The following is a 12,100-nucleotide window of genomic DNA, read 5'->3' on the forward strand; positions in this document are numbered from 1 at the left end:
GAAAGCTAAGGTTGCAAATTGCGTTGTTTCTCATATGTCATGACAAAATATGCACCTTCAAAAACATGTTACACGAATAAAGCCTTTTAATGAAAACCCAATGCACCCAACCTTCATTAGCATAACCTTTTTTAAAGGCTGGTGCAGTTGACATGTCATAAATATGCAATATTTATGCAAGAACATGGCCGGGAAGAACCAAAGATTTGAGGCCGTTCCTCCTTTGTGCACAAGGAAACTTCTGAAACATAACTAACAAAATCTTTACAACTTGCTGTGCAGAGGAATGTTGCTACTCTCCATAGTTGTTTAGAATAGCTGGATCCCACTCGACCTTTGTCTCTGTCGTTAGAAGCTCAACCTTTTGAAGAAAAGGAACAAAACTCCCTATTCATGGTAAAATAGGCATCCATCAAGACATTAAGTACTAGAATGTTTGTCGGATGCCTTCCCATCTAATAATCAATACCTATATGTGATGTTTTTTTAATTGTGCAAAATTGTAATATTGCTCTTGGTGCTGCATCTCAGCAGTTACTGTTGTTCATTATGAAAATAATTGAGTCACTAGGAGAATCTGCTGACAATAAATAGCCTGGTTAGTTTAGTTTTGAGATACAGCATGCCGACCAACGATCCCCGCACGCTAACACAATCCTACACACACACTAGGGACAATGTACATTTATATCAAGCCAATTGACCCTACAAACCTGCACGTCTTTGGAGTGTGGGAGGAAACCGGAGCTTCCCAGTGAAAACCCATGCAGGTCACGGGGAAGAACGTGCAAACTCTGTACAGTCAAGCACCCATAGTCAGGATTGAACCCGGGTCTCTGGCGCTGTAAGGCAGCAACTCTACCGCTGCACCACCGTGTTGCCCTGATCTTCACAGAGTTCACAGTGCCACAGTTTCCGAAAGATTGAGAAGATTCGTATACCAGTGTCTCACCAAGTTCCAGTAGTTCTTTTTTTTAACACTTTTTCATTAGCGATGCATTACAGATTACTATTTCCATTATGCAGACCAAATTAGTTTAATTTTGATCGGGAACTAGAGAACCACTTAAAAGTTTCTTTGGAAATTAACACCCAGAAAAAAGGATTTAAACAGTATAGGGGAGAAAACCCTGATTCTATGTAGTCTCTCCCCAATAATCCAACATTATTGTCTCTTAAGTACTCAGCTGCCTCTTTGACCAAGGGAGATCATTGAAATTGACCAACAATTGTTTCTAATGACTCTTGTGCAATGATATTCTTTTAAACTATGTAACATACAGTTTAAAGTATTTTTAGCTTGCAGTAACAAAAATAAACTCATTGCTATTGAAAATAACTTTATTTTTGAAAATCCTGAAAGAAAAATAACTTTGTTATTGCAAGTCTGAAACACTCCAGCCCATGATCCCATGAGAAACAGGTCCTGAGGCCCAATGAGCACCAGCGATCCCCGCACATCAACACTACCCTACGCACACTATGGACAATTTTAACATTGATAGTAAGCCAGTTAGCCTACAAGCCTGTATCTCTTTGGAGTGTGGGAGGAAACCGAAGATCTCGGAGAAAACCCACACAGTCCACAGGGAGAAGGTACAAAGTCCTTACAGACAGCAGGATCGAACCCAGGTCCCTGGCGCTGTAAGGCAGCTATTGTTGCGTTCTACAACATGAGTTTTTTTAGGAACACCACTCTATGCCAAATATGATGGTGTATTAATACAATACTGTCTCTCCTGCATCTTTCAAGAGAGGGGGAGCTTCAGCAAGTTTCCCTCCTATCCTTAGACAGAATTGTAATACATTTCAGTAAAAATCTAAGTTGCAATTTTTTGATTTTTAGAATTTTTAAAGCTTTGAACATTGAATTGAAACCTTAAAACAATTAAACAATGTGGGTTTGTTCCAGGATGTTGTATAAACCCACAACAGACTCAGCATTTCTGCCGTGAGAACAAAACCTAGTCTGTACACTTCTAATTACTCTCTCGGCCTCTGAGCCATCCAATATATATTGTGAAAACCCAAAAGAACAACTACCCCCAGCCATTGATAGCCAGTAGATTCCTTGGCCTCTGTAGTGGCTCCTGGAGTAGAAACTACAGTCAAACTCACTCATGGCTAAGCTCATCAGGCATCAAAGAAAAATCCTTTGTCTGGGATTTTTTTTAAAGACTCTGACGAACAATTGATAAGCAAGATCCACTACAATTAATATTTTGTATCCCACCATGGCTTATCAAATGATAACATCATTTTAGCCTTGCAGAAGTGCCTTATTATGTACTGGTACATAGTGTACATACACACTGTATAGAGATGCAATTTACAGCTGATCAACATTCTGTCGGAGCCTTTATTATTTTTACCAGACCTCATCCCTTTTATGTCCCATGACTTGCTGCTGAGGATTGTTGCTATCTTAAGAATCACTAACTCTGCAAGATGGGTCTAGTTATTCAGCCTCTCTGTCACTTCATTCCTTTCTGTGTGCTCTCCCCATCTCCTATCACAAATGAGTGCATAATCTTAAAATGTATACCACAAACTAGATTGTGAGTTTTGTAACCCATCCTCTGGGGAAATAGTTGCTCCACAGATTCATATGTCTTGATTCCCCTTCTCTGGGTAAAAGACTCTGTGAATCTACTCTACCTATTCCCCTCCTCATGATCTTATACACCTCTAAAATAACTGCTCATCCTCCAACACTCCAGTCCTAGCCTGCCCTGCCTCTCCCTATAACTTAGACCCTCACGTTCTAGCAACATCGCCGTTTCAGTTATTTTTCATTTTGACCTTTCAATTTGGCATTTCATTGGAACAACTGAGCAATATTATCAACATTATTGGAAAATGTATGGCTTGAGTAACTCGATTTTGTAATAAAATCAACAATAGCTGGGAAATGAGCAGTTGTTAATCAGGCATTGTAATAACATATTAGCCATCCTCATCATAGTTCAGTCTGACCTTATTTATTTTTAATATCATTAAGTCAGTAGTCTGGCCTATTCTGTCCTTGGTACTGTTAGGCCAACATCTAAATTATAGATATTTCTAAGCTATTCTGCTATACGTATTGGAAAATAAATGTTCGATGTAATATTCCGGGGTCTATTCCTAACCTGCAAGGTGAGATAATTGACTCAACTGTTGATTTCTATCCTCCGGGTGCACTAGGGAAAATCCAGACCAACCCTGTGTTCTTGAACACTACTCAATCTAACTCGTGTACAAAAATGGGCCCGGTACTGTCAAATTTCTTGCCAACTGTCTATATTCATAAAGAAACATTAGGAAGTGGGGCAAGAAACTGAAATGTACACAGGAAATCATGCTTCTACACAAGTCACTACTTTCAGGAGGGAAGGCTTGCGAAAACAGAAATGGAGTTGACTTTCCACCTATTTGCAGCCTGTCCTTTGGTATAGTTTTGTTGATTTAAAGCTTGATTGCTTTTTAAGAGAGTATTCTGATGTGCTGACTCTTATGTCAGCCATAAGGAATGCTCAATGCCAAGTTGTGTTAACTTACAGACTCACAATAAAACAATTTGTGTTGTTACTTTAGGACATTATGTTCTTGCTGAAACAAAATTACTTACTGTTTGCTGATTGTTTCTTCAGGCAAATTGTGTAAATTTGCCTTCAGTAGGTCAATTTGAAAGCCAATCCACCCTGAACATAATTTTGATGCTGTATTTTTTGAGAAAACATACTTTAATCAACATTTTTGTTTGCTTTTGGAGGCCACTCTGTTTGTTCTGGCCTATCTTGATGTAATTAGTAGACAAGGCATAAGGTGTTTGCAGTATGGAAAAACTCATGCAAGGAATGAATAAAATAAAGATTTGTATCCTAACTTCTTAAAATACATACCTGTTCACTGCTCATGGAGGAAGGAGAAAACGTGGTATGTAACCCCATTCATCTCATTAGTGCATTTACATCATTATAGAATTTTGCACTATTTAACCACATTTTTGTATTCTTATAACCCTGCGACTACTTTCTCTTTCCCTTTAAGTATTTACTGTTTATCCAGTCCCCCTTTCCTGATTGTTTAAGCTGGAAAATCGAAGGTACACAAGGGTTTCGGCCCGAAACGTTGCCTATTTCCTTCGCTCTATAGATGCTGCTGCACCTGCTGAGTTTCTCCAGCATTTTTGTGTACCCCATTTCCTGATTGTCTGGTAGAGGTTGGAATGCTTGCTGTCTCTCTGAAGAATTTGCTGATCCTTGACTCTTCAGTGTACCTGTTCAGTTAGCGTTGTCATGCAGAATTACTTAGCAGCAATTGCTTTTACAAATTTGAATCTGTCTGTTGGCCCAAAACGTCACCTATCCATGTTCTCCAGAGATGCTGCCTGACCGCTGAGTTACTCTAACACTTTGTGTCCATTTGTGCAAACCAACATCAGAAATACCCTGTTCCCACAAATTAAGGGTGGCCAGAAGATTCCCAAATCACTGAGAACCAGCTTCAAGCAATTGAACTGCCAAGGTTGCTGAGGTACAGTGAAGGTAAAGTTAACATTTGGCTGCTGAATCAAAGTGCTCATTGTTAAAATTATCACTTAGCTGAAAGGATCTCCCATGATATATGATCAGAATCCTGATCACATAATATTTTTCAAATTTGAAAGACTGGGTGTGGAAAATGAGTTTTAAAAAAGTGCATTGTGTCTTTCTTTTTAATTAAAAAAAAAAAAACATTTTGATGTCTACATTGAGCACTTCAAGGAAAGAACGTATATAATTATGTAGGAAGGAACTGCAGATGCTGGTTTAAACCGAAGATAGACACAAAAAGCTGGAGTAATGGGTGACATTTCGGGTCTAGTCTGAAGTAACTGAAACATTTCCCATTCCTTCTCTCCAGAGATGCTGCCTGTCCCGCTGAGTTACTCCAGCATTTTGTCTATCTCCAGAGATGTTGTCTAACCCGCTGAGTTACTCCAGCTTTTTGTGTCTATCTTCGGTTTAAACCAGCATTTGCAGTTCCTTCCCACACAGGACAGAAGGAGAAATCATTTTCCTCTGAGGAATAATATGTTAAGAATTTTTGAGAACTGAAACTATCTGGCTATGTTTGAACATATTTTGAACTGTGTTTGTTGGTGTGGAGAATTCTGGTCCTGAGTTCTTAATTTTATTTTTTTTTGGTTGTCGTTCAGCAAAGGACCAAATATAGAAAAATCAAGAATAGAACAGAATGTTCTGGATGTCTGTACATTTGATTGCAGGAGTTTGCAGTACGTAATTGTGTTTAGTGTGCCAAGCATGTAATGCAGCTGAGTTAGAGGAAGAGTTTATGTTGCATATATGGAGCATTGTTACCCACAGAATATTGTATTCAATCGCTGAACATGGGTAAGAAATTAATGCAGGCTCATACGGTATGAAGCATGGAAAAATAGGTGCAGGAGTAGGCCATTCAGCCCTTCGGGCCAGCACTGTAATATGATCATGACTGATCATCTAAAGTCAGTATGCCGCTCCCATATCCCTTGGATTTGCCCCATATCCCTTGGTTTCTTTAGCCCTTGTTGGCTCATACTATATGTAATTAACTAGACACTTGGGAGGATAATGTTGAATAAAATAAATACAATCAAAGTATCTTTGCTTTGCAATGGTTCTTTATCTTTGCATTATAATTAAAAAGTGGCTCAGCTAATTGCCATTGATTTATTATTGTCACGTGTAATGGGGTGCAGTGAAAAACGTTTAGTTCAGATACAGCGGATATTTTGTATAGGAAAGAACTGCAGATGCTGGTTTAAATCGAAGGTAGACACAAAAAGCTGGAGTAACTCAGCGGGACAGGCAGCATTTCTGGAGCGAAGGAAGGGTTGATGTTTCGGGTCGGTTCTTTCTCTCGAGAGATGTAGCCTGTCCCGCTGAATTACTCCAGCATTTTTTGTCAACAGTGGATATTTTGATGGATAGTGAGATTTAAGCACTTTCACAGAAAATGGTGGGTGGAAGAGATGGAAGAATGATAGAATTGTGTGTAAACTCATGCATTGCTGCATGAGGGTACAACTCTGCATAATGTTCTGGTGCATTAGTATTCTAAGCTTGTGTTATTCCTGGTGCAGGATCAATAAAGTAGTTCCCGTCTATTCAGGAAGCTGATAAGTACTCTGCAGTTCCAATTTCTGGTTGATGCAACAGAAAATTATGCTGTAGCACAGAACTGCATTTTCATCTGATTATGCTTATGTGGACTTATTGTCTTCAGGAATTTGGGATTTCTAAACCAAGAACGGCTTGTAAAACAGCCACGTTTGGGGTTACCAAGGTAATGCAGTAAGAGTTGATTGTGAACTTAAGTGTTTTGGAAGAATGATTCCTTGGTATGAAGGTAGACAAAAAGCTGGAGAAACTCAGCGGGTGAGGCAGCATCTATGGAGCGAAGGAATGGGTGACGTTTCGGGTCGAGACCCTTCTTCAGACTGAAGAAGGGTCTCGACCCGAAACGTCACTCATTCCTTCGCTCCATAGCTGCTGTCTCACTGGCTAAGTTTCTCCAGCTTTTTGTCTACCTTCGATTTTTCCAGCATCTGCAGTTCTCTCTTAAACATTCCTCTGTATGAAATATCTGGTGGTTACTGAAGTGTTGTCTGGACCTGGATTTTTAAAAGTTGTAATTTGTTAAATTTCGAATTTTGTGCTACGGACCTTTTGATGCACGGATTATTCCACGGAAACTTCCCTTGAGATTAGTTAGAGCCATAAGCGGTTTTTGATTCCAGAAACAGAAGCTGTATTGTTCTCACATTTTAATTCACAAATCAGACACATTTGTCAGAGGAGCTTTATGTAAGAAATGGTATGGTGTGAAATTCCCATGCTTGTGTTTAATTGAGCTGTGGGAAATAAAGAACTGCACATCGAGCTTGATCATTCAGGTCAGGACCCTTTCATTGTTTGTAAGTTGTTGAATCTGACGTTGTGCTGCCTTGCGGTCCCTTGTTTAAAAAAAGCAATGATTGAAACGGCAATCTATTTTTTTTAATTGAGGCTGTAACATAGAAACATAGAAAATAGGTGCAGAGTAGGCCATTCAGCCCTTGGAGCCTGCACCGCCATTCAATATGATCATGGCTGATCATCCAACTCAGTATCCTGTACCTGCCTTCTCTCCATACCCCCTGATCCCTTTAGCCACAAGGGCCACATCCAACTCCCTCTTAAATATAGCCAATGAACTGGCCTCAACTACCCTCTGCGGGAGAGAATTCCAGAGATTCACCACTCTCTGTGTGAAAAAGGTTTTCCTCATCTCGGTCCTAAAAGATTTCCCCCTTATCCTTAAACTGTGATCCCTTGTTCTGGACTTCCCCAAAATATAACTTTCTCCAAAAACATTTATTTTATTCTGACTTATTGGTAGAAATTAATTCCTAATTTTGGGAATGTTATTTCTTTGGAATAAAAAAATCTCAGAGGAAATATTCTTGCAAGCCCTGCTTTTGAGGACCAATAATATTTTTGAGAATGCTTTTTTACGGCTTCATCAATTGTATCCACTTTTCTTCGGAGTGTAAGTATTTAAACATATATATTTCAATTTGAAGTGTATGCCCATCGAAATATCTGCTGAGTTATTTGAGTTAAATGGATTGTAACATTGAATATACTTGTACATAGAATATTAAAAAATCTAACATGCATTATTCACATGGTGCTCCTTGTGATGCCAGAACCCTATAAGTATTTTACTGCTGATAATCTAAATTTGAAATGTATGCATAAGCATACATTACCTATTTTTAGATTTTACTTGAATTCAATGCTTTTTATCCAAACATTTTTCTTAAACTTCTGTGGTGAAAGTTGGAAGGCACTGATTAATCAAAACTATGCCAAGATTAATGGGATAGCATTTTCCCCTATCCCTCTTGTTACATGGCTTTTCATGTAGAATCCAAATCCGTGCCATGGAATTTGCTGACTCAATCCAAGTTTCTGTTTTGAAGTCAGAGTGCTGGATGTGGGGAGTGGAATGGGGAGTGATTATCGGACTTGATTGTGATTTGCAGTGTAGAGTGGTTGACATACTGACATTAACGTTGAAACTGGTACCGTCCAGATCTTTACTGATTGAGCGGCTGATAACAATGTTGAATGTGGAAAGATTTTTTCCATTCCCTGGCTATGATGTGCTTGATCACTTTGGGTTTGCAGTTAATCACTAAAGGAGGAAATCTGTTAAGCCGCCATCACCATTGGTAATGATTAAAAATATAAATAAATTTGGCAAAAAAGAGAAATTTGACCTTCCTCCTCATCAACCATGGTTGAATGTATTTACTCACAATATTAATACTGATCTCCATTTTGGAGAAACTTGTAGGAAATTAAATAAGAGGATTTGTGGGCTGGTGCATGTTTTTGTATGCCTCTTAGCAACCAGTCCATTCAAAAGGTGGCTAACCCCGTTCCGCAGTGGAGATGCCGGATATGGTCCAGTGAAGTGAAAATCTAATTGCCAAAACTGCTTTTCCATTAAGATTTATGGACTCAATGAAACACACAATATTGAGAAAGCATTAGAGAACTATATATTCAAATATTTAACTCGATGCACTATTAAATCTTTATTTTGCATGCAAGGTAGTGAGTGAAATTCAATAAACTAAAATGACGCACAAAGTGTAAGATTAACACAGCATGTGTGAAATGTTTCTAATTACTGAGACAGTTCTATGCCAAGTTCCTGAGAAGGAGTGGAGACACCGTTTTTGAAAAATTATATTTGTACTAATTTTTATCGTGCACCATGCATTTCACATCCTGTTATTTCACATTGACAAGCTGGGCAATTAATCTTAGATCTAAGTTATTCCAAGAGAATATAATTATATTTTGAAATCAATTTTTACATGCGAAAGGGCTCAATTATATAATTTTAATCAAGGAGTGCAAATAGTAAATAAAGGAATCAATTACGTGTTATTTTTAAATTGAACAAACATTTTGTTGGAGAACACTAAAACATACTCTTTAACAAGTACTTAAAATAACAAAGCAAAAGAAAGGACAGACAGACTGTTGGCGAGGCAGTCATTGCCGGCACCACCTGGTACAGTCATGCAGAAGAAAACAGGCTCAACTTGGCCATGCCACCCAAGATTCCCATATAAGCTAGTCCCATTTGCCCATATCCCTCTAATCATTTCCCATCTATGTACTTACCCAAATGTCTTTTAAATGCTCTTATAATATCTGCCTCATAGATTCCTAGATTCCAAACTTTCTCAGAAATACCTCCTTTGGCAACTTGTTCCAAAAACCCTACAAACCTCTGTTTGAAAAAGTTGCACCTCCGGTTCTCACTAAATCTACCCTACTCTGAGTAACAGACTGCATTCTCAACATCTATTCCATTCATGATTTTTAACACCTCTACAAGATCATCGATCGACCTCAACGCTCTCCAGGCAATAAAGTCCTAGCCTACCAAACCTCTCCCTATAGCTCTGGCCCTCGAATCCTGACAAAATTCTCGCAAATCTTCTTTGCACTCTTTCCATCTTAACAACATCCTTCCTACAGCAGGGTGACCAAAACTGAATATAATACTCCAAATATGGCCTCCCCGACATCCCAACTTCTATACTTAATATCCAGACTGATGAAAGCCAAAGGCCTTCTTTACCACCCTATCTACTTGTGATGCCACTTGCATAGAATTATGTACCTGTATTCCTAGATCCTTCTACTTCACAACATTCCCCAGGGTGCTCCCATTCACTGTGTAGGTCCTGCTGCGGTTTGACTTCCCAACACATCAAACCAGAGCAGGTTTGCACATGATATAAACCACAAACAGCAATGGGCCCAGCATCAATCCATGTGACCCCACTACCCATCACTGGCCCCCAGTCTAAAAACCATCCTCAACTTAGATTCCAAACTTTCTCAGAAATATGGTATGGAATTACAGACATTTCAGGTTAAGTATAAATATAAATGCAGTTTATTTTTACCACTTTTTTTTATAAATGAAGGGTTTGGAATTTAGTGATCCTTGAGAAAATGCAATTGTGGTTTTTTTGCCAAGCCAGAAAAGTCACTGGTGACATTCCAGATAAATATAATTTGCAGCAGTAATTTGAGTGTTGGTCCTTTGCATGGTGTTCTGCGGGTTAGTTTAAATCAGCAATTAATTCATAATGGTTGCTGTCAATTCTATTCAATTAGTAATTGAGACAGTAACGAATTTGTTCATTATTATGACATTACTATTGCAAAGTAATTTTTAACTTGGGTCTAAAATATTGCATGCAGAAGCAATGTGTCTGATACTTTTCACCAAAGCTGTCAATTTTGTTACTTTGGCTTGACTTGAGTCTGTGGAATTCTCTGCCTCAGAGGGCGGTGGAGGCCGGTTCTCTGGATACTTTCAAGAGAGAGCTAGATAGGGCTCTTAAAGATAGCGGAGTCAGGGGATATGGGGAGAAGGCAGGAACGGGGTACTGATTGGGGATGATCAGCCATGATCACATTGAATTGCGGTGCTGGCTCGAAGGGCCAAATGGCCTACTCCTGCACCTATTGTCTATTGTCTATAATTATTTATAATTCATGGTGTTGGCAACATTTTTGTGTTTTAGTAGTAAAAGTGTCCTCTTTAAATTAGTGTTGTAATTTTTCTACTTGAGCAGCCTCCTCAATAAGATAAAAGCTTTTGCTTTCGATTTTACGTAGATTGTTGTTGTTATCATATTTTTATAGAGGTAAAATGTGTAATGGTGAGTTGACTGATTTATTGGGAATGCTGCAACTGAGTGGTTTACAAGGGGAAAATGGACAAAATTGTATTTCAGAGTTTAAAGACTAAACCGAGTAGAATTGTGGTATTCTGTTGCAAATACCACATTGTGGTATTCAGTGATCCTGATTATCATCTTTATTTCTGATAGCACAATTTATCTCAGCCATCTGGCATCCACATGGACTAGGGCTTGCTGGTCTCATTATTATGCCAGTTACATGAGAATTTCTCCCACAAAATGACTACACATCTCACACTAGTATTCTAAGCACAAACCATTAAATTGTCCAACCATCTGACATCACCTTACCTGTTAAAATAACAATGTTCTTCACTGCAATTCTACATTCAAGGATAAACAATATTTGTATACAATGCAATATAAATAAATGGAAAGATTGACTGTATTTGTCACTACATGAATGACAAACCTTATTTGTAAATGTAGATAAACTAAAAATGGCTTTTCATATTTATTTTGAATCATACTTTATTCAATGTAATCTTTATTTCAGTCCCAGATCGTAGCTACTGAGGATTTAAAAATCATAGGGATGTAAGCAGCATGATTATTTTTAACAAAGATCTTCATCCAAAAATCAACAAAATTCAAGTACACAGTGCAAAGGGAACAAATAAACAAAATCAGAAACTTTAAATATAAGTTGTTCATCAAGTAACACAAGTCATAAGTGGCCTTATGAAAACCCAGAGGGATGGCTTATAACCAAATAGTATGAACATTGAATTCTCCAATTTTAGGTTACTAACCAAAACCACTTCCCTTTTTCTTCGTCCTTCTCTTCCCCCACCCCCATCTCCTCTCTGTGTCCAACCTGGATTTACCCCTATTTATTACCCCCTCCCATCCTTCCTCTGGCTTCACAATTGGCAACTCTTCTATCCACCCCCCCCACAGTCCGCCTGAGGAAGGGTCCTGACTCGAAATGTCACCTATCCGTATTCTCAAGGGATGTTGCCTGACCCGCTGAGTTACTCCAGCACTTAATGTCTTTAAAAAAATATTGTGATTGTGAGTGTAGCCTTTTATCTGTTGGATGCGGCCAGTGTTTATTGATCTTCCAAATAACTAGAGGCGTTACTGGTGATCTGCCTTGAATTGTTGCAGTGCAGTGCTTCAGATGGAGGAGCTTACAGTGCTATGGGAAGGAGTTCCAAAAAATAAGACCAAGTGACAATGATTTAGACTAAGCAATATTGAAATAATGGCAATATATATCCTAGTCGTGATGATAGGTGATTTGTAAGGATACCTGCAGCTCTTCAGTCTTGGAGGTAGAGGTCC

The 12,100-nt window shown here is 38.6% G+C and overlaps 1 protein-coding gene across 2 annotated transcripts in view; it reads left to right on the forward strand.

Annotated features, from left to right (window-relative positions):
* The window catches only part of LOC129710190 (ORM1-like protein 3), a 35,533-nt gene that overhangs the window by 14,971 nt on the left and 8,462 nt on the right, over positions 1-12,100 (forward strand). The gene's annotated exons all lie outside the window — the stretch shown is intronic.

Source organism: Leucoraja erinacea, chromosome 27 (assembly GCF_028641065.1).
Source record: "Leucoraja erinacea ecotype New England chromosome 27, Leri_hhj_1, whole genome shotgun sequence".
Classification (NCBI taxonomy): domain Eukaryota; kingdom Metazoa; phylum Chordata; class Chondrichthyes; order Rajiformes; family Rajidae; genus Leucoraja; species Leucoraja erinaceus.